The following is a 23,562-nucleotide window of genomic DNA, read 5'->3' as shown; positions in this document are numbered from 1 at the left end:
GAACTTTAGTATATTCCCTACTTCCAGATCTTTCAACTTTGCATCTGGTATTAAGTGTTCTCCCAGATGCCTTGACCTCCTTTGCGCAAGTGTCGGACACTGTCCCAGGACGTGTATAGAGGTTTTATCTCACTCTGCACAAAACCTGCAGGCAGTGTCCATAGATATCGCTAGCTGAGAGAATTCCCACTATAATTCGGAGGTTCTTTTTGGTATGGTTTAAGCAATCCTTTTGCGCATGGGTTCGTATCCCCTAATAAGCACCCTGGATTGCTCCTGGCAGGTCCGCCCAATATAGTTCCCTCAACCGTTTCTCTTCATTTCTTAGATTCATAGCCATGAAACCGTTTCCGGTTCCACAGAACGGTTCTGGCCCGTGTAAAGGCATCCCTGCTCCCTTCTTGGCTAGTTCGCCCGCTGCCTCATTGCCTTCCAACCCAGCATAGCCTGGAACCCAGAGTATCCAGACCTTGTTGTACGAGCAGAGTGTATTCAGTCTCTCAATGCATTCCCATACTAGTTTAGAGTTCACCTGGTTGAACCTAGGTGCCTTGATCGCTGCTTGGCTGTCAATTTTTGGTCCCCTGTAGCTCCTTTGGAGACTAAAGGTGGCACATCCGTCTAACGCGTATATTTCCGTCTGGAATGTGCTAGTGTAACTACCCATTGGCTTCACGTACATTTTCCTTGGACCAATGACACCGACACCCGGTCCCTCTGCTGTGAGGGATCCGTCAGTGTCCCAAGTAATCAGTTGCTGGTTTAAGCCGTATATCCTAGCCGCGCTTTCCCATTTTGCCTTGTTACTCCAATGCGTTTCAAACTTCTTACCAAAGTAAAACCTTGTTATCATGTTATCCCTTGGTATCAATAATTCGGGATACTGCCTAGAAAAAATTTCAATCTTCCTTCGGTTTAGCTCCCCGTCTCACTGATACGCCCGGCCATCCTGAATATTTCTCTCCTTGATTGCATCAGTATGTGCAGATGGAAAGGGGTTAATCCCAGAAGGGCCTCCAGGGATGCCGTTGGGCATGTCTTCATTGCCCCAGTGATACACACGCAAGCCAGTCTTTGGAATTTATGTAATTCCCTGGCTTGTGTGTTGAGTTGGGTTCTTTCTGTCAAGATTCCTGCCCCACAGGTGATCATTGGCCTTACTATTGTAGTGTATATCCACAATAGTATCTTCGGGCTGCAACCCCATTTTTTCCTGCTATGGACCTACAAATCATCAGAGCCCTCGTGGCTTTCCGACATGCGTCTTCCAGAGTAATTTTTGGTCTAGCGTTTCATCTTCATATCATGTAACCTTATGGCTCTCAGGTTATTACGCTTACGTTTCCTAATGAATGGTACTATGGTGGATTTGGCTGGAGTCATCCGCAGTCCCACCTTCCTGCACCAGGCACTAGTAACCCTTAGTCCAGTTTAGATTCTATCACATAGGGTCGTCCTCGTAACACTGGACTTGTACTCCAGTATTTGTTAGCACGTCCAGGAGTTCGTCCACTACCATACTTCACATCAGCGGCGATAGTACCCCGCCCTGTGGACAACCTTGAGTAGTATTTATGACAATAGAATTTGTACCTACTTCTATTTGACTGGAATTTTGCCCATCCAGAAAGGCACTCCCTTGCGGCTCAGGGCATCTTGTATCTCTGTGTGGGATTTGTTATCGAATGCTCCAATATGCTGCGATATCCAAAAATGCACACAGTGCTATTTCTACCGCATGGTATACTCACCAACATACATAATTGTTGCCTTTTCTTCATATGTTACTTATCTATTGTCACCTCTGAATTTTAATAAATTTTGTAACGGGCCTAGATGCGTAGGGATAGGATAGGATGTGTAAGGATGTTTCAGTACAAATGGTGCTTGGCTCATTCGGTAGAGTATGCGAGAGACTTTAATCTCGGGGTCGTGTGTTTGTGCCCCACTTTGGGCGCCATTAGACGATAAAGTTAGGAATACTTGGAGATGATCAAGAAACTGCAATTTTGCAATTTTGACAACCCGCAAACTATCCAGCTTCATTATCAGTCTGTGTTTCTTCTCCTTGAAACCTTTTTCTAATATACTTGCTGGGCGCTTCAGTTCTGAACTTCTGAAATGGTTGTCGAAGGTCGAAAAGAATTTATCCTTTAAATTTTCATGAAGATACGTTTGGGAATGATTTCTGTGGATATTATTTTTATCATCATCATAAACGGCACAACAACCGGTATCCGGTCTGGGCCTGCCTTAATGAGGAAGTCCAGACATCCTGGTTTTGCGCCGATGTCCATAAAATCGATATCAGTAAAAGCTGTCTGGTGTCCTGACCTACGCCATCGCTCCATCTCAGGTCGGGTCCGCCTCGTCTTCTTTTTCTACCATAGATATTGCCCTTATCCAACACCGGACGATGATGGTATCACTCATAGATTTCGTCGTTATGTAGTCTACGGAATCGTCCATCCTCATGTAGGGAGCCAAAAATTCTTCGGAAGTCTCCGAGGAATACATAAGGACTGGGCAGATCATAGTCTTGTACAGTAAGAGCCTTGACCCTATGGTGAGACGTGCCGAGCGGAACAGTTTTTGATAGCTGAAATAGGCTCTATTGGCTGCCAACAACCATGCGCGGATTTCATCATCATAGCTGTTATCGGTTGTGATTTTCGACCCTAGATAGGAGAAATTATCAACAGTCTCAAAGTTGTAGTCTCCTATCTTTATTCTTCCCGTTTGACCAGTGCAGTTTGATGTTGCTTGTTAGTTGGTTTTTGGTGCTGACGTTGCCACCATATATTTTGTGTTGTCTTCATTGATGTGCAGCCCAAGATCTCGCGCCAATTGCCGCCTGCTCGATCTGGATGAAGGAAGTTTGTACATCTCGGGTGGTTCTTCCCAGTTGGGTGGACTTAAAGAGGATCATACCCCTCGTATTTACCTCAGCATCACGGATAACTTTCTCGAGGGCCAGGTTAAAGAGGACGCATGATAGGGTATCCCCTTGTCGTAGACCGTTGTTTTATTTGGCCTCGTACATTGGTGAGGGTCAGCCTAGTTAGTCTTATCAAGTTGGAAGCGTGTCTGCCCATGTGGGCAGCTCCTTAAAGCATTCCCTTCATCTTTTTTTCGTATCCTACCCGGCTATCTTGGATATTGCTTTGATCGTGCTTATGGAGACCTAGTCCAAAATCTTTTACTGGAGCGCATGTGACTCGTGGGTTTTTATTTCTTAATTCTTATATCGCCGTGCAGTTTAACCATTTTGCAATGGTTATGTCCCCGCTCTTTTTTTCTGCACATCCTTTTATTTGCCTAGGCAGGCTCATCATAAGTTTCTTGTCATCTCGGTGGTTGATCGATATATTTCTTGTTTTTTTTCATAAATCGTCTGTTTCTTTTCTATTTATATTTTCTCTCGTGAGTTCGACGAGGATATACTATCCAACAAAATGGATTTGTAACGTATGCTGTCATTACTGACATTGAGCTTTTCAGGCCTGTTTTGCCTCAATTGGTAAGTTTTTATAAACACAACATTCAAACTTCATCCTAAATTGTGGTCAGAATCACTGTTCGCCCGCCTGTGGCCTTACATTGGCAATGTTCTAGGATATTGTGAATTTCATACGCAGTTCTAAACATTCAGGCCTTTTGACAACTTCCTCTGATTGAGTCCACACGCTAGCGCTTTCCCAGACCGGTACTGCCTGTAATATTATGGAGTGAATTATTTCAACCACGAGCAATATAGGCTGTATCATGAATCTATGATGTTGCAGACAACCTGCGATACGTTATTCGTGGCCCTCTCGCAGGCATAATTCTCTAAATATTTAAAGGCCAACTTTGAGGTAATGGTACAGTTCCAACCAGAACAGTTACTATATTCCTTTTTCCCGGGTTAGTGACCAACACTACCTTCGCCTTCTGCTCTTCTATGGCACCTCAACTTTATAAGAAAAAGTCCTCAATGACCTTCTAAGTAGTTTCTCTATAAGGTAAATCGTGTGGTATTTTGGTGAGCTTCCCAATAGCTTTTAGGCCTTCGGCAGCAAAACCAGTCTTTACGTCCTCTACCGATTAGAGAAAACTCTTTCTATTATGAATGCCTCAAACAGTCTGGTCTGATCTCGATATTGGAGGTTAGGTGCGTTGACTTATCTGAATCGGAAGCTTTATCAAGTTATTATCATCCTCGATTTTTAGGCAAATTTCCACTAATTCCTTCTTGGTGAATAGACGTGTTTCATATTTTTCTATAGCGGAAAGTCGTCACCATAAAGAGAGGAACGGACGCACGGATCAACTGCAGTGCCCGCCAATGCCCTACCTTTACGCTATTTCTTAGGGGTTTAAATCTGGGGCTACTCTGAAAAACAGTGTGTGGTTTATATTTCTCGGTTTCCTTTTTGCTAGCCGTAAAAGCCTTCTTGCTCGAAAGCATTCAGCTCGTAACTCTTTTCTACTCTTTATCGTTTGATCATACATTTGTAAGTATTCGCGTGTCAGCATCGCAACATCCCATGCCTTCTTTACTCGAATGTGTATGCTTTCTAACAGCACCTCCGTGAACGCATCTCTCCCAAATGTTTTTACGTACCCATTCGGCATTCTAACACCTTCTCTGTGAAAACACTCCCCAGAGGAAAATTCCATGATGGTCCCTGTACGTGTGGCGCTCACTATTCCATTATCTCCAGATCATCCCATCGTTAATATGGTACTCACATATGTCAGATGAGCTAGTGAGTCCGAGCCTTTACCTCGGTAAATGGATGAATTTTCGGTGCTTGTAAGCTTCATATCTAGTTTCACGTCAAAATCTTGATCAGGACATATCCCCGTTGTCGTGTACAACTCTACAGCTCAAGCGTTATATACCATTGCTGCGGGAGGGGGAGTATAGGAACTGTTTGCCTTGATGAATTTGCCCTCTAGGAATATGACCATTTTTTGGATGCCTTGATTTCCATAGCCCCATCTTTGACGCACCAGTTGTACCTTTGGCGTAGGACCCATTGCTGTTATTGCTAAGATTCGCAGATTTCGAGTTAGTTTTTCTTACAGGTGGTTTGCAAAAATGGGCTCAGTACTGAGGTCGATTTTTATGACGCCCATTTGGTTCTTTTCCATTTTTCGTTTTTTTTTCGCCCACATTTTGAGGTAGCGTATTACCTGTGTAATCTTTCCTCTTTTGATGATGGTGGATATTGTTCTTACTTTTTTTTTTAATTCATACAACAACAACTTCTTTAGAGCGCCATGTTTCCGCCTTCTGACTTGCTCAAATATTGCTCTCAACTCCAGCATCTTGGTTACTATTTATTAATGAAATTCGGTTTGAAATATTACTTTAAGCTTCCGATTTCCTCAGTATATTCAGGATACTTCTGTGACTCCATCGAGTTCAAAGTCAGGAAGCAAATTGGAAGACGTTAAACGCATGTGTCACTCTTAATTCGGATAATAGTCAAACTTACTAGTCGATCTGATTATTATGGGCAAAGCCTTCATCATCATCATCGGCCCAACAACCAATGGTGAGCCCCGATAGACTGTTTTTTAAGGTTTTGTGTAAAATAAAACCTTATTAAAATCGATCTGTCTGTCTGTCTGTCACACGCATTTTTCTCCAAAACGGCTAAACCGATCCGAACGAAATTTGGTGGACAGATATGAGCTATGAAATCCCACACATACAGCGAGTGGCATAAATTTAGGTGGAGTCTAAAGGGGGGCTCCCGATACATACAAAGGGGGGATTCAAAAATTATTTTCACCGGGTATAGTTGTGTAGGGTATCAAATGAAAGGTTTCGATTTGTACTTTCCGAAACTGACATTAGTGTTGGCATAAATTGCAAAGTACGTGCGTAAGGAGTCAAAATGTATGCACTTGAAGTGAGACAGGACTCATTTTCGGAAACTGCCCAACCTTAAAATCCGAAAAAAATCAGGGTGGTGCGCCTGGATGAAATCTAGGCCTCAAAATATGTCCCATTCCGATATCTGCTCAAATAAACTTACTAATAGTATATTACTACTTTTTAGAAATTTACTGAAAAACCCCCCTTAAGTTCATCCTAGGACTTCCAAATTTTGTATCAGCATAGATGATAATATTTCGTATATACGTGCTAAATTTCGTTTAAATCTGGCAATTAACGCCAAAGTTATAGCAGTTTAAACTTACCAATTTCGCGCGAATTTACTGCTTCCAAGGCAATCAAATCAGATGCTGACGTCATAATTACCCGGAATAATTGACATTCGCGTGGAATATTAAAGTCGCATTTATGAAGAATCTATTTATCTGCAGCCCTTTTTAAGGTTTTGTGTAAACACACTGTCTGTCTGTCTGTCCGTCACACGCATTTTTCTCGGAGACGGTTGTAGTAATTGACACAAAATTTGGTAAAAAGATGGGAACTATACGCATATAGTGAGTTACATTCTTTTACGTCGAATTTAAGGGGGGGTCCCCATACATGCGAAAGAGGGGTGTAAATTTTTTTTCCATCAAATATAGTCATGTGGGCTATCAAATTAAAGGTCTCGGTTAGTACTTTTCGAAGCCGGTTTTAGTTTTGACATTTGTTTAAAAGGTGGGGAGTGCGGGGTGTTGAAAGTGATCATTTTTTTAACGAACCCGTTCTCAGAAACTACCAAACCGAAGAATCTGAAAAAAAAATCAGGGGGCCGCCGCTATATGGTGCCTAGACTCCGAAATACCCTCCATACCGATACCTTTTCAAATAAAGTTAATAATAGTACATTACTACAATTTTTAGAAATTGACAGGAAAACCCCCTTTAAGTTCACTCTAGAATCACCAAATTTTGCGGTAATGTTGGTTACAGTACAGACCATGATCCTGCAAAATTTGGTGAAAATCGCACTATAACTAACAACGTTATACCAGGTCGAAACTGTCACTCCTCTGCAAATTCAAGACTATGAAGCCAATATCACTTGAAAGTTGCTATTTTCACATAATATATGCATATTTTACGTGCTACATGCTAATGCGACAAATGCACACCCAAATCTCTTTATAAAAGAAATACACAAAACCTTTCATACCTGAAGCGTTTAGCTTCCGGTTACCCGACTTGTTTATATTTGATGTTGGTTAACTTGCTAGTAATATTAAACTCAGAGTGTGAAGCGTGTGAGGTTGACTAGCATCAATACAGTGGTTTCCATCAAATGATTTATTTAAATCGCTTTCTAGAAAATAGAGAGCAATGGAATTTTTAGCTATATTACACGGAGCTGTCGTGGACTCGTCGTTCTTCACATCCTTTTCTTTTCCTTCAGCCTTCAGTTCACAGGCGGGGTCGGCTCGTGGTGATCGGTTTCGTCATTTTATTTTATCAAATGCTTCATCAGGATGTAATCGCGAGACCTTTAAATCCCCATCCAGCGTATCAAGTCACCATTGTTTTGGCTTGCTTTTTGGTTGCTTACCATTGCTTTCGATGTTCTGACCAATACTGGTTGTTGAATTCTCGTTAGCTTGAATTATGTGACCACACCACCGAAAACGCCTCTCTTGCAGTTTTTCCACGATCGATGCAAACCCATCTCGATCGCGGGTATTCTCATTTCTGACGTAATCAAAACGTCCCACGCCACCAGTGCAATGCAACATCTTCGTCCCCATTACCGCAAGACGCCGTTCATTGTCCTTTATAGTTGGCCAACACTCAGAACTATAGAGAGCGGCAGACGGACGACATTGCAGTAAATTTTAGATTTGGGACGTGCGCTGATACGTCGATCACAAAGAACCCAGTTGGGGAATGCCACTTCATCCAAGTTGCGTTAATCCGTGAAACAATTTCATTACGCAGTTCTCCATTGGCAGATAGCATTGACTCAAGATAAATAAATCGCTGAGTTCTGGCAATGGCGGTAACCTGCCCTTCGAGATATTTAAATCGCTCTGTTCTGGCAATGGCAGTAACCTGCCCAGAACTGAGCGATTTCAATATCTCGGGTCAATGCTATAAGCCAATGGAAAACTACGTTATGCTCCTCACATAGGGAAGCACAAAACCTTTTATACCTGAAGCATCAAGCTTTCGGTTTCCCGACTTGTTTGTACTTGGTAGTGGTCTTCAGTTGGCGGAACCTTAAACTAGCCCATATTTTGGTTGTTGAGCACTTCATCAACCCATTGCTGCAATATGTCCATATGGTCAGAAAAAAATTTTGTGAAGATACTTCTCCACTCGTTTGTGATAAGTTTCTGCACGTGGCTCAGTTCTTTAAGATCGCTGCATTGCCTAGTATGCATCATTTTTCTGTTCCGTTGCTAGGTTACATTAATCGGCCAACCAGTCGTCCAGACTTTTTTGGTGACTGGGGTCAAATACATTTGTGACCGTGCCAATGATATCATTTTTCCCTTATGGATGTTACGAAGGACTTCATTAGATGGTAAACAACATATTAAATCTAGTCTATACTGGCCCCTCTATATGTTCTGACATTCATGAAGGCACAATTTGGTTTCCTCACATTGTATGACGTTTTTGTCCTTTGCTCCTTAAGGATTTCTCCACTTCGCAGAGGAGGTTTCGCTACTTGGGAAGTCTGTTTCGGTTCGGCCTCGGGTTTGGCTGGTGAATGTCTATATGGGTCGAGATGTTTTTTTGGCCATCGTAATTAATTCGGGATGTATTCTTCTTGAGTGGGTTACCTTCTCGGCACAAACTTTTTTCTCCTTTCCAGTTGTAGAGGACTGTCAATGCTTCCGTAAATTTTGCTAGTTTATTTTGCTCTGATGAAAGAGGACCTTAGCTTGCAATTTGTCTCTCCTTTTGCCCTAAGGGTTCTTGCAACCCTTTTAACTGCTTTTCTTGGTAGTGGCCAATTGTAATGGCTCTTTTTTTTAGGTAATCAATCATGGTAAACTTCCCTGGAGAGCTTGAAACCTGAATCTCCGTGCTGATGATGATTTTGGCTTCTCAAGCATCGATTTGTTTTTGGTCTCTAGACCAGTCTTACTCATGGTTACGAACCGAGACAAAAAACGGACCTGGTCGGTCTGGAACATTCGAAGATTTGTCCTTGAAATATCAAAATGCTTTTACTTTTGGCCATTGGTAACCATTCTTGGAATCCAATGTGGGGGTAGATGACTTTTCTCACGTAAAAGTGTTGGTAAAAATAATTCTTTAGATGCTACTATATTGCTTGTACCGCAGCACAAGTGTGGTATAAGGAAGAGAACAGGCCTCTAATGTGTCCATTAAGTTGGTGTGTATGGTATTCCTTCAAAAGAATTTGTTTCAACCATTTGTAGTGCTCACTTTGGTCCTTTTCTGGTTGTCATCTCAAATCTCATAGAAACCATGACTTATCTGTATGGTTTTCGTGTACGTAGCTAGTAAGGGATGGGGGTAGATAAGATTTATACGAGAATATTCTTTGCATTTTTGTGGACAATGCGACGTATTATTATACTTTTATTAATTCTCGTATACATGCACCGTTTGTTCAACTTCTCGATATTATCTGCAGATGAGAATCAATGACAGGAAAGGACAAATTAGCACATTGGACAGGTTACTTCGTAAACATGTGTATTTTTCAAGCTTCCATGGATTCTACTTGAAAATTGGATTTCCATTGTTTGCTGTAGTGAATGAACTCTGTCTCGCCAGTAAATATTGTTTGCTTTCCTCGATTTGCAAAATGGCAGGGGGGTTTCTTAGAAGTGCATCATAGTACAGTTCTCCAGCCAGAAACTTGTGCTTTTTCTGAGAGATGAGATCAGCATCTTCTGCAACATGCGAAGCAATTTGAAGATCCGCATTCGCGGCATGACACAAAACAATGCAATATGGACAGAGTGACTGGCTAGTGTGGGTTTAACAAGCTTCACGTCAGCTGACCAGTTGCTTCCAAACAAAGAAATTGTTAATGTTTCTTATAAGTAGCGCAACAAGCCATGAGGAGCGGAAAATATACCAAAGTTCAGGTTGGAGAGAGACGGGCGGAAAACAAAAATACGTGCTTCAGTCGCGACACGTTTTTCATATCAGACCAGCTTTAAAATTCGTCAAGTGCTGGAGTTTGGGGAGCAACTGCGCAGTTGTAGCTTTCGTCAGCTGTTTATAAACAAAAAACAAAAAATTGTTAATAATCGTATATTCGTCGAGGACAAGGGGGGGGGGGGGGGCACAGTGGAGCGTGTGCTCGTGAATTGAGTGGTTCTCATGTAAACTTTGCTGGAGCTTTTTTTCTGGCATTCATACCCAATTTTTATAGCACACATGCGAAGTGGAAGAGGAATGTCGGTCAGCTGATTGAGAGTTCTCAGGGTTCGTGGTATGCGTGGTTAAAAGCGGGGGAGTTTGTGGTTATAAGTTGGCAGTTGGAGTCAACGATAGGAGTGGTTGGGGGTAAAAGTGACTAAAAAATTTCCGAATGTTCTTGTAAATTCTTTACACCTTTGGGATTGTTGGAGCCAACCTTTTGTTGGAGTTCGGGGGTTATTGATCTACCTGTTTCAAATTTGATGTGCAAACGTGGGTAGAAAGCAACTCACCTGGTTGCATCAGTAATGAGGAAGACCGACAGACAACATTACTGTTATTACAATTTGACTGCAATTTTCGCGAATTATTTGCTATAATCATCATCTTCGTTTTGAGGTACCAGTTTGTTACTGGTAGTTATTGCTACATCTGACGATGTCTTACTCGTATGTCTGCTGGGGAAAGACTATATTTCGTAGTATGGCATATTTCTAAATCATGGTACTTGTGCGATTAAAAATGTTGGTAATGGAATCATGGTGATCTCCACCCTGGCTAGGGTCTTCTGATGGCTTAATTATAATGCATACCACCGTGGTATAGGTCTTTTCCAACTATATATGAGGCAAACACTTGTAAGATAAGCAAACAAACTCATTTTCGGTTGAAGGTCCAACAATTAAGTTATTCTCATTGCCAAGAAAGAAAGCATTGGTTGTTTGTATATGTAGTCGGTGGCCTTTGAATGACAGCGTCTTGAGAAAAAGAGGCGCATGCATCATGTGCATCACCGGACAAGATCACAATCTTGCAGGATTATACTCAGGTTTAGCGCAATGGTTGATCCTATAAATAATGCGAAGCGGAGGAATGGGGAGAAATCATGGGCATTGTGGGGTATGCTGCTTGTATCTTAATGTACTCGAGAGGATTTGTTCTTGGTGCATTATCTGCCTCGCACATAAACATGCTCCACTTCGCTAAGACCAACACGACGCTTAATTTCTTAGAATTTATTACGGTTTCAAAAAAGCAAGTATCCTAAATTTGTATTCCCTAACATGTAGGGGAGATTATAAAAATGTTTAGCTGAATCCACCTAGATGGGTTCCGATTTTAATGCTTGTGTTATTACGGACACCGAAAATACGTACATCAAAATATATAAGTGGGAATTGTTTAAACGGGTTAGATAGTATGCAGGAGATAGGAAGAGCTGGATGAATTGATTGGATTTAACTAAATTTTCGAGAAACAGGAGCAAATAGGGACAAGGATCGTTGCGGACAGCAGAGGAAAGCTTGTCGCAAACTTGTCTCTAAGATATACAAAGGGAGAAATATTACTACAGACAGTAAGCATGACTGGAGTAGTATTTATCACTGTTTAGTTGGAAATTCAAAGCAAAGGCTATATAATATCTTAGGTTACCCAGAAATGGCACGATGTGTAAAGACGGGAGAGCATAGTGAACAGACACTTTCTGATAGGTAGAAGTAGGTAGACGAGTCGTTTTTTGCACAAGGTAAACCAAAAGCTGGTGAGGCAACGTTCTATCAGGTTGATGTGTATTGGGTTAAACAAAGGAATAGATGTGGAGGTGATTCGCCTTCAGCAGTTTGTTGATAATATTGCTGTTGCTGGGACTCTCATACAGTGTGGTTCAAACCATGCAGGAATCTACCATTCTGCATATATGTTGGATGTTGCGGGGATTTCTCGACGGATCCTCCCATTAACCTACCACCGGCCACCCCCAACAGCGTCCCTTTATCTTTTAAGTAGGTAGGATCGTCCGAGTCTTAATGCTCGGCACTTAGTGCTAATATGAGATAAAATTCGGCATCTGCCGAGAGAAAGTGCCGAAAGTGGTTGGAAGTTTTTCCTTTAGAGAGGGTGTTCTCAAAAGAAAGAGGCTATCAACCTTGGTAGCGAGTTTTTTGCTAGGAAATATTATGTACACCTGGTGTTTTCATGTTTCGTTTCAGAAGGAATTTCGAGTTCCTGGCTTGAACAAGATTTAATTAAAGAGGATAAAAGTGACTATGGAAGTCTATCTAAACGAGTAGGAAAGGGATTCGAAGTCACGAAGCGGAATAGTTCCAGGATTATTATTTGTACCTGATCGTTTGCAGCTTTGTGGAGACACGGGTTTCGTCGTATACACTTCACAATCACTTGTTGTACACGATTCTCCATCGCCCCCAATTTTTTTGCCTTCATCTTCAAGCGCTATCCTAAAATTTTTCCAAAGTTGTTAGAAGGTCAGAGACTTGAGTTAGGTTTACTGTAGAATAGTACAAGTTTGATGATTGTTTGAAAGAATCGGAATTATGTATCTCTTTGTATGCAATTAGGGAGAGTCCGTCTTCCAGAAAACAATGGTTCTATGATAATTTATTGTTCAAGAGGATATGGTGTTAGCGTCTCGATCTTCTTAAGTCTGCTTTGGGCTTCCAATTGATGACGCGGAAAATGTAGTCAACCGATGTGTACATTTTCAAAGAATTGATATGTGAATTGGAAGTAAAGCTGCCTACAGAAATCGTTGCACGGGATAGCGACAGACAAATTTTAACCTTTAACGAAGAAAAATGAACCAAAAATAACCCCAAAATGAGGTCGAGTTATATTGGCGATGTGATGTATTGTAATGAGTACCTACTCAAAAGTGACCACTTCGCGGAATTCTGCAAGTGCAGTGAATTTTCCTAACAATATAAATAAGAATAGAGTGAAATTGTTGCGGTTCACCAGATCTAAATCGAGGGCAAAAAAATCAAAGCCCTTAGGCTCAAGAAGCAAAACTCAGTTCATTGTATGTCCAAATGAGCAGGTCCACTGAAGGCAACTTCCAAGTGGTTAAAGGGAAACGTCTCAAGATGAAAGCGAGTACCGCAACCGAAGAACTCGAATTCGAGTTAAGCGATGCGACCATACCAGAGGCTAATGTGCCAACGTACAATGAGTCCAAATTGGCTAACACCTCCGACGAAAGTCTTAAAGACCTGGCGGTGAAATTAAAAAGGATTGAGGAAGAAACCGAACTTACGCTACCGGAGGAACTCGGAGGACTCGTAATGATAAACCGTTCTCAGGAAGAGTTAATTCAGGAACTGAAAGCAGGCATCACGTTACTTCAGACGAGCGTAGGCTATCTCACCCTATCCTCCCAGAAAACAACCAGCTAGCGTCATCATGGTCAAGCCCTTCGTCATAACCTGGCCGAGTACCATGAATGTCGTGTTGAATCTCTGGCTAGTAACTTTTGACGCCACCTTCCATGAACGAAACAAACGAGTGCTGCAATGCAATAGCTACTTAACCTGCGCGGATATCAATCAACTCAGCTATAAATGAGTATCTGAGTCAAATCAGGGTAATAATCTCAGGCGCTGACTACATTGCCTCCTACAGGGTACCGTAATCCTGTAGTGTACCATTACGGTGTGCTATTGCACTAGTCTGCTTAACGATTTCCGAGTGTAATTCCGTTTCAACAACTTTAAGAAAATTTCAGTATCGTCTGGCAATTCACAGTTCTTACGATTCTTTACACCCTTGAGACCAAACTCAGTAATTTCATATTTTTGTATATATTTAACAACTTGGAAATCACTTTTAGAACGAAAGAGTTTAAAGAAATTTATAAATCAAAATCCACTAATTGGAACGAAAGCGTTTAAGGAAATGCGAATCCTGCCGCGCCACAACGGTCTTGAATGAAGTGTTCTTCATGCTTCGAGGCCCCGATACAATTGGATTGTCGCGCCAACGATTATTATTATTATTAATTGATCCCATCCTTATATCACACTCAATCCACAATCTTTACCTATCCTCCCCCCACCTGAATTTTCTGCCAATTTGACACAGCAAACATTACCGATACTTCAGCCTCTGGAAATTATTCCTTAATCCCAATGTGAAGTAAACGTGCTCGTGGCAATATTAGCACAACACCGACTACTGCCATTCGCCATTCGCATACGCTCATTCCCACTGTCAATGAATTCACCTACCCAGAGATGATAATTAACTCCCGTCTTTCTCACGTAACCAATATTTCGAGGCAATGAACCGCACAAACAGTGCTTGCAAATATCTACATTACAGCGATCCGATACTTCAGAAAATAAAGCAATTCTATTACAACCACCTGATCAGAGCTACTAATTCGCTTCGTTTCATTTTCGAGACGGAAGACAATTCCAAATGCTTTTCGATCCAAATCCCATACGATTCTTGTCAAACTTCCCGCATCGACAGAGTCCTTGCCCCTAATGCCGTTAACTTCCTAATCAAATACTAACCACACACCAACCCGCTTATCACCCAGGTCATGCAGATTGAGAATGTTGAAGGGAACGTTCTTCTTCAGCTTCTGTTGCCTTAGCTTCTCTTATCCCTACAATCGCCTTTTCGATCGCCAAGGTAGAACAGTCTTCCCCGCCGGTATTTACACCCAGTCCCAATTTTCAAACTCTATCCATCTTTAGCAGCAATCCCTTATTTCAATCAATCAATCCTGCCCACAGCATATCAAGGAGTGGAGGTTTTTTCCGACTTTGCCTCCAAATTAGTTATAGTTAGCGTGTTAGTTATAATTATTAAATAAAAATGATGTTTCGTAAAAGTGTTGTTTATTTAAATTTCCTTTTATCAAAGAAGAAGAAAGAGGATCTGGCTGGAAAGGAGCTACAAGAAACATCGAAAAAGAGAAACATAAAGATCTGAAGTGCTTCCTTCTAACACATTTTCCGACCACGAATTATTCCCTTTGAACAGCGGTAAAGAATAGAAGAGACCAATCCTGCGCGAATCACCAATTCAATTGTCGGACGGCAGCTGGGTGAGGAGTGATGCCAAGAAAGGTTCAATCTTAGTTCAACACTTGAGAGGCGTTTCTCAACCAAACGGAGGAACGGGGGTAGAATGGAAGAATTATCTTTTTCGACTCCCAAAGATGCGCACCAACCAATTCGTTTCCAAGTTTCTGAAGCAAGACTTCATTGATGCCAAAAAAGCTCGTGGTTTTGAACTTACTACGAGAAAAATGATACAATAACTGCCAAGATTTGCAACAATTCAACTGAAACAAATATTCAGTGATGTCTTAGTTACTTTCCGAAATGTTGGAAATTGTCGCAAATAACGATGATCCCAAAGGAAGGTAAAGATCTTACGCTCGTTACGTCCTATATATCGATAAACTCTGCTTCCCTCATTATCAAAGCTATTCGAAAAACTTCTACTATCCAAGCAAGAACAAGACTTGGATGAAAAGAAAGTTATTTCTTCTCATCAGTTCGGTCCAGACGAAAACATGGAACTGTTGAACAAGTTCATCGGCTAGCCTTGAAGATAAGCTGTGCTTTGGATGATAGAAACTTCTGCTAGGTTGTATTCCTTGACGTTACATAAGCACTTGACAAGATCTGGCATGAAGGCCTCATCTACAAAATCAAGGAAAAGCTACCTACGACTGCCCAAAAAATTCTCAAGTCATATCTAACTAACAAATAAAAGACTTCCACATGACAAGAATGTAACATCACAGCAGGGCTAACCCAATTTGCCCTTTTGGACTCGGGGATGTTGTGCTTATATTGTGATAATTGAAACTTGATTTCTGGGCCGTATCACAAATTAGACTCATCCGCAGTATTCATTGGGGGGATCAGTAATCATCGTATACAGTATGTCCTGTGTAATCTCCATGCGAAGTTGTTTCTGCTTAATCGTCATCAACTTTGCCACAAATTCTACTTATACCGTTTTAAAGACTGAACGTTTACTTTGATCGTTCTAGTTCCAATTTTTTAGTTGAAATTGAATAGATGGATCGAACCTTTGTGTCTAAGTTCGTCAGTAACAACATAATGTTTGAATGTTTAAAGCGTACCAGAAGGGGCTCCAACCTCTACTAATGGTCGGTTTATAAATTGTCATTCTGACAACTGCACCACAGGTACACCTACAAAAGGTTACTGAACACCACCCCCAGAGGCTTCTTCTAATTCATTCGGTGGTGGTTATTTGCAAGAGGTTACACTTTATTTACACTGTGGTGCTGCAAATTATTCAATCTGCTAGTGTTTAGAGCAGGCATATGTAATAAGACGGTGGCAAGTTCGCAAAAGTTTTGGCAGCTCATTTGTTTTCCTACCTTCTAAGCATTCGTTATGGAAATACCAATATTCCGAAAACCATTATTTACAAGAGAAAAAAGAAGAAGAAGTGAAAGGGCATTCAGGAGGAGGACGTCGAGCAATTTCCAGGCGATGATACCATACTATTCATAACACTGAAGGCAGAGCTAGTGCCTTCTTAACGATTGAGGCTCAATGACTGCGCAATTTTTCAGGCAGGAGGGGAGACAGCAGTATTACTGTTTGAGTTACTCGATCCTGTTTTCGTCGAAAAAGTGTAGCTATCACGTTTTAGAGTATATACCTATCGCCTAGAAGCGAACTCTGATGGTAAAAAAGGCAGTCAAAAGTAGTTTTCACTTAAGCTGATAACTCCAGCCCTTATCATATCAATCATGGATTGGTGTCGATATACAAGACCCATCCACTCACTTCAGTAGTCTTGGTTGTTAACGGAGCCTTCCATAGAAAGAGAGAAGAGAAATAGAAGAAAAGAGAGAAGGTGAGGCCTACTAGAACCCCAGTATCTAATCCCATTCAGATTATGATTCTCCAGATGTTTCAGTATTTTCAGTCTAGTTAGAGAGTGTAATAATAATATTGTCAAAGGAAGTCGCTCTGGGTACTAAAAGAGCTATTGTGCCCCTTTACTGTTTATGGTAAACCCATTGACTATAATATGCTGTTTCGTTTTATTATGTTCCCAAGTTCAAAGTTATTCAACCTGACATCTGGTATTAAGTATCTCCCAGGTGCCTCAACCACAAATGACGTACACTATCTCAGCAGATCTATGGAGGTTTCGTCACTCTCCTCATAGAAGACATTAGCGTGATAGTTTAGTGATAGTTTAAATGCCAATCACCAGTGAGTATTCCCATGATCTGAAGGCTCTTCCTGGTGAGGTTTAAACTACCGTTTGAGCGCTTGAGTTCGTATCTCCCATTGAGCACCCTGAACTTCTTTATTCCCGGTCGGATCGCGCAGTATAGTTTTCTTAGCCGTTTCTCATTCTTCAATGATGTAGCCATGAATTCATTTCCGAATCCACAGAAGAGTTCTGCTCCGCGTAGAGGCGTCCTTGATTCTTTCCCGGCTATCAAGTCCGACACCTCATTACCTTCCAGCCCAGCGTAGCCTGCAATGCACAGTGTCTGTTATGGTGTGAGCGAATCATTTTTAAGGCATTCCTATACCAGTTTGGAAATCACTTGAAGACCTAAGTGTCTTACCAGCCGCTTGGCTGCCAGTTAGAATAGCAGTGTTCTACCTCCTATCCTTCTTTCCTTTCGAGGTTGAATAAGGCATATCTATTTATGGCGTATATTTCTGCCTGGAATATGTTTGTGTGTTTGGCCCACGGTTTAAAGTACGTTTTCCTTGGACCAATGACCCCGGCGCCTGTTCCCTCTGCTATGAGGGAATGCTCTTTACATCTCCTGGCTTTTTGTTTCACCGCCGACATTCCCGGAATTCGCCCCTCTTAAGCTCGGGTTTAGGTTTCATGGAGGTTGTCACTTTTCGTGGGCTGATCTTTGCTTCTCCTCGTTTTCTTGACTCTGAAGGGTTTGGTTTGTTCTTCAGGAGTTCTTTCAGATACCGCAGATACCAGTTAGCACCTGCGCCATTATACTGACCTCAGGCATATTCTCGATGGCTAACTGATTCTTGAGTATGGACCTTTATTGTTTGCGATCTTCGCAGTAGGGCAAGTTAGTCACACACCTTCCCATACATCGCTGAGGAAGGAGTCGTGTTGTTTGAGGCTGAACAATTTAGCCGCAAAATTTTGCAGTATACACCTGCTGTAGTCCTTAAAGCTGGGAGGGGTTTCCTCTTCAGCCGTTCGTGACTTTGCCTTCAGCAGGTCGTTGCGACCGGAGCCCACCCAGTCTCAGGAGTGCGGACAGAAGGGAATTGGTTTGTTCTGGTATCAGGCGACTTCCACTTTCATCTAGGCTTGTTTTGGCGAGAAGGTTCTTTTGCCCACTTCGACCGAAATTGTTCGGTAATTAAAGGAAGCAAATCAATATGTATTTGAAGAAAAACAAACACTAAAACACAGATTATATTTAGTGCTCGGCTTAGTTTCCAGTTTCTCCTCCAGTTCGCCAGAGGATCGTCTTAACTGGGGTGTTACAATACTACTAAACGGCAAGGTAGGTAAATCCCTAGGAACTATGCTAAGACTACTGGACAATAGGACAACGAGCTCAATGTGGAGGCGAATGTTCCATTTTGTTATTAGTATCTCACTTTATCAGTAACAACGCATAACCTTGCCTTTTCGAAGGTTGAAAAAGATAATTACAATTATTATCTAATACTCACAGATTTAGAACTAGAAAACTTTTTCTAATTTCGTGAAAATCCATCAGATATTACTTTTAGGAAAGTAGTTAGTGGATGTTTGCCTGGGGTTTATTTTGTACAATCCACCGACCATAGAGCCAAATTTTCCAAACTACAAAATATATAATCATCATCATCAACGGCGCAATAACCGGTATCCGGTCTAGGCCTGCCTTAGTAAGGAACTCCAGACATCCTGGTTTTGCGTCGAGGTCCACCAATTCGATATCCCTAAAAGCTGTCTCGGGTTCTGACCTACGTCATCACTCCATCTTAGGCAGGGTTTGCCTCGTCTTCTTTTTCTACCATAAATATTGCCCTTATAGACTTTCCGGGTGGGATCATCCTCATCCATACGGATTAAGTGACCCGCCCACCATAACCTATTGAGCCGGATTTTATCCACAACCGGATGGTCATGGTATCGCTCATAGATTTCGTCATTGTGTAGGCTACGTAATCGTCCATCCTCATGTAGGGGGTCAAAAAATCTTCGGAGGATTATTCTCTCGAACGCGGCCAAGAGTTCGCAATTTTTCTTGCTAAGAACCCAAGTTTCCGAGGAATACATGAGGACTGGCAAGATCATTGTCTTGTGCAGTTAGAGCTTTGACCCTATGGTGAGACGTTTCGAGCGGAACAGGTTTTGTAAGCTGAAATAGGTTGCCATCAACTGTGCGCGGATTTCATCATCGTAGCTGTTATCGGTTGAGATTTTCGATCCTAGATAGGAGAAGTTATCAACGGTCTCAAAATTGTAGTCTCCTATCTTTATTTTTGCCTTTTGACTAGTGCGGTTTGATGTTGTTGGTTTTTTGTGCTGACGTTGCCACTATATACTCCGTCTTGCCTCCATTGATGTACAGCCCAAGTTCTCGCGCCAAATGCCGCCTGCTCGATCTGGATGAAGGCAGTTTGTACGTCTCGGGACGTTTTTCCCGTGATGTCGATATCGCCAGCGTAGGCCAGTAGTAGTTGGGTGGACTTAAAGAGAATCGTACCTCTTGTATTTACCTTAGTATCGCGGATCACTTTCTCGAGAGCCAGGTTAAAGAGGACGCATGATAGGGCATCCCCTTATCGTAGACTGTTGTTGATGTCGAATGGTGTTGAGAGTGATCCTGCTGCTTTTATCTGACCTCGCACATTGGTCAGGGTCAGCTGATTAAGTCTTATCAATTTCGTCGGGATACCGAATTCTCTCATGGGCGTGTACAGTTTAACCCTGGCTATGCTATCATAGGCGGCTTTAAAGTGGATGAAAAGATGGTGCAACTGATGGGCATATTCCAACAGTTTTCCCATCGCTTGCCGCAGAGAGAAAATATGATCTGTTGCTGATTTGCCTGGAGTAAAGCCTTTTTGGTATGGGCTAATGATGTTCTGGGCGTATGGGGCTATCCGGCCATGCAAAATAGCGAAGAATATCTTATGGATGGTACTCAGCAACGTGATACCTCTATAATTGCTGCACTGTGTGATATCTCCCTTTTTATATATGAGACAGATAATGCCTCTTTGCCTCGGCAGGATGAGCATCGAGGCGTATGAGGCTTTATCCTGCTGACTTGTGGTAAAACTTGCGCGCCTGGTGCGGTTGCTCCCTGAACTTTTCGAATTCACAGACTTGTTGGTTCTCCCAAGCTTCCTTTTTCCGTCTGTGAAGTCGCTTCTCCGCTCGCCAGAGTCGTGTTAAGTCTCCGCGCGTGCCCGCGTTCTTGAGAACGCAGCATTATTCGGTGTGCAGCATTCTTCCGTTCCATTGCTAGCTTACATTCTTCGTCAAACCAGCGGTTCCGACTTTTTTTCGCGGCTAGGGCCAAGTGTCTTTGTGGCCGCATCCATGATAACGTTCTTCAGGTGATTGTGCAGATCATTTGTTGGTGCTTCATCTCCAGGACCTCTGTTGACTGCGGTTATTCCGGCATCCATTTCCCATTTCTCTAATCGTTTCAACTAATACCAAATTTGTAATTGCTCCCAAATTCGAAAGATAGTAAATTTTTCCTTATTTCACGTTTTCTCTGCACTAAATGAGGTTAACACCCCAAATTAATTTTTAATAACGAAAAGTAAACATCAACTGATTATCTTCAGTCAATGTTACTAATTTGGCCTTGTTTTCTCGATGTAATGTATATTTACAAACAAAGAAACAACAATCCAACACATGTTTCCCCTATCAGAAAAAAAGGTGAAGTACCATCAAAGAGAGCCTGAGCAGCACCATTCAACCGCGAAGTGAACTAAACCAAAAGTAACCACTCATGATGAGAACGCAGACGACAACCACCTCAGGACAACTCCTTCTTCGAGGCGAGCACCTTCGTCCCATGGTCCCATTGTATCCTGTTTCGTGGAGTTTGCTCAGTGGTCGTTGTGTCTACGAAGGCAGTGCAAAAACCCCTTCTTGTTATTGAATTTATAGCAAGAGATACGGATAGTATCTGAGTTCTCCCTAACTACTATGTTTACCCCAGTGAGATACGTTCCCTCTGTGTTCGTTCACTCCGAATGTGTGACTTGTGTGCGGGGCATTTACACGAAGCATTACAAAGAGCTGTGCCATAATAGTTCCATAGTGCAATAGTGGCACTATCCGATATACGAGCGCTCACTATAGGAAAGATAGATTGGCTGAGTGAGTCGCAGTTAACTTTGTTTTGTGGCTGATATCTTGGTCTGCCCACTATATTGGATTCGAGTTTTGAGCACTTTTTCGCACTATGAACGTGTGTGTTTGGCTGCTAGACCCGATTCGATCTGGCTTAGTCCATTCAAGACTCCCAATGGATTTAGACACGGCATCTAACAGCTGAATCCAATGCTACGTGAGTGCAATAGATAGTGAGTGTTTGGTTCTGTAAACACATACCCCATTGTCTCCTTGATATCTTGCAGATAAACCAGTTTTTTTCGGGAATTCAAAAGTGGTTTATTGCGTGTTTTTGTTTATTCCACACTCGGAGTGAATTCGTTTCGTGAGAACTATGTGCCCACGATTGTAAAAGCTCATGTTTTATTGATTTTTTCTGTCCATTCGGAAAAACACTTCACACAAGGAAAAGCGCGCAGAGGAAAGTCAAGAAAAAAGTCGTTTCGCCAAGGAGACTTTTCCGAAGCGGACTCAATGTAATGATGTAAGTGCATGTAATCTAGTGCAGAAGAAGTGGATTAGCACGAACCGAGACAGTCACAGCTTGGATACGCATACATCACCTCCCCAAGGGATAGTGCATAGTGAGTGAGTGCAGCGAGTGACAAGGTGGTGGATCAGTGGGTCAACAATTAGCGCATTCATCTGCACTCAGTGGACATTCCTCGAGCCAATTGCCTCAAGTGTGTCGTGTAGTGTGCACTGGTCGCTTCCTTCTTGATTTGAGGGCAGGCTGCCGTTTGAAAAGTGCAACAAGTTCACCCAATTAGCGCAAAACGGAAAAGTCGCAGCAATTGTGTGGCTGCGCTTCGTTCGCTATAATTCACTTATTTCATGTGTGGGTGCTACTGGTTAGTCTTTATTGACCATATTTCAGATGAGCTTGTGGAAAAATTTTTCCATTGAACAGTTGTCGATTGTTATATTGGTGATTGCAGCGATATTGCGTGGATGTGACTGCCTCACATCGGTCGCGGTCTAATGTGCATTTGTGCGATTATGCAACCAGCAATAACACTAAGCTCGACGAAGCAACAATATCGACGATAAAAAAATAATCAACATTAGCAACTTACACAGCAACAAAGTTTAAATGTGACTAGACAACAATAGAGGAAAAATCACTCACACTTTGAGTGGAATTTTTGAGTGAAAATTAAAGTCAATATTAATTATTGTTTATGTGATTTCCGACGAAGTTTCGTGTGTTTATTTATTTCTAATATTTTATGATAATTGTGTAAATATTTATATGAAATAAATATAGACTGAGTACATTTGTGATCAGCGAATAATCGATAGAGCGAATCAAAACTTAATTAAGGAACGGTTACACCAATTTTTGAAAGGAAAACTAAATCCAAAACTTGCCTTACGCATTTTTAAACCATAACAGATAGAGTATTGCGAAATTGGACGAAACTGTAGAGATTGCGCGATTTTGTATTTATGCTCCAACGATTCGTATAACCTGGCGAGGATTTCACTTTGTCCACTTTTTTCCAGGTAATTGCATATTTCCCTTCTTTATTTGACAATTTGAGTTTTATTACTACCTTTTTGGGGACTTTGTTGATTTGGGTTATTCACAAATATAGAAAAAGTAAAATGTCAATATGGGTAATACATTTTTGAGAGTCACTTCCAGAGTGGCATTTGTTGGCTTAATTCGTAATTATTTCGCTGATGAGCCACCAGGCAAAGTCTGATGACGGACATTCGCATTTTACCTGTGTTTAATGAGATGGAACTTCAAATTTTTTGTACAATTCCGGGTTATTTGTGGATTTTGTGCTTTTATTGCTTGCTGAATTCGATTAATAGTGGCTGGTTTATTTGGCCCACCCACTTTCTGCTGCTGTATTGCATTGTATAGGGCATTGCACGGAGAAATGCTCGAATTTGAATGTTTGTTTGAGTAGATTAAATAAATGCTACTTATAAAGTGTTAGGGTCATAAAAGTTGACAGTAAACCAGATATACGGTGACTCGAAGAATTTGGGAGTTATATAGGTCGTCGGTGTTTAATCTTCTGTGGTCAAAATATGTAACAATATGTTAGGGATTATTTGGAGAATATGGAGAGAACTATATGATAATAATAATCGTTGGCGTAACAATCCAT

General features: G+C 41.7%; 1 protein-coding gene across 4 annotated transcripts in view; it reads left to right on the top strand.

Moving 5' to 3' along the window:
• Positions 1 to 23,562, top strand: part of LOC119653528 (tubulin-specific chaperone cofactor E-like protein) — a 129,601-nt gene that overhangs the window by 36,175 nt on the left and 69,864 nt on the right. Inside the window, exons 1-2 of one of the 4 annotated variants that reach the window (XM_038058198.1) lie at positions 21,303 to 21,611; positions 21,682 to 22,942. The exons of 1 other annotated variant lie outside the window; for it this stretch is intronic. The gene's annotated coding sequence lies outside the window, so the exon portion shown is untranslated. Of the gene's footprint in view, positions 1 to 21,288; positions 22,943 to 23,562 lie in introns of those variants that run through there. 2 more of the 4 variants (XM_038058202.1, XM_038058197.1) reach the window with 2 other exon arrangements.

This window comes from Hermetia illucens, chromosome 4 (assembly GCF_905115235.1).
Source record: "Hermetia illucens chromosome 4, iHerIll2.2.curated.20191125, whole genome shotgun sequence".
NCBI classification, from domain to species: Eukaryota; Metazoa; Arthropoda; class Insecta; order Diptera; family Stratiomyidae; genus Hermetia; species Hermetia illucens.
This window is presented reverse-complemented; position numbering and strand designations above follow the sequence as displayed.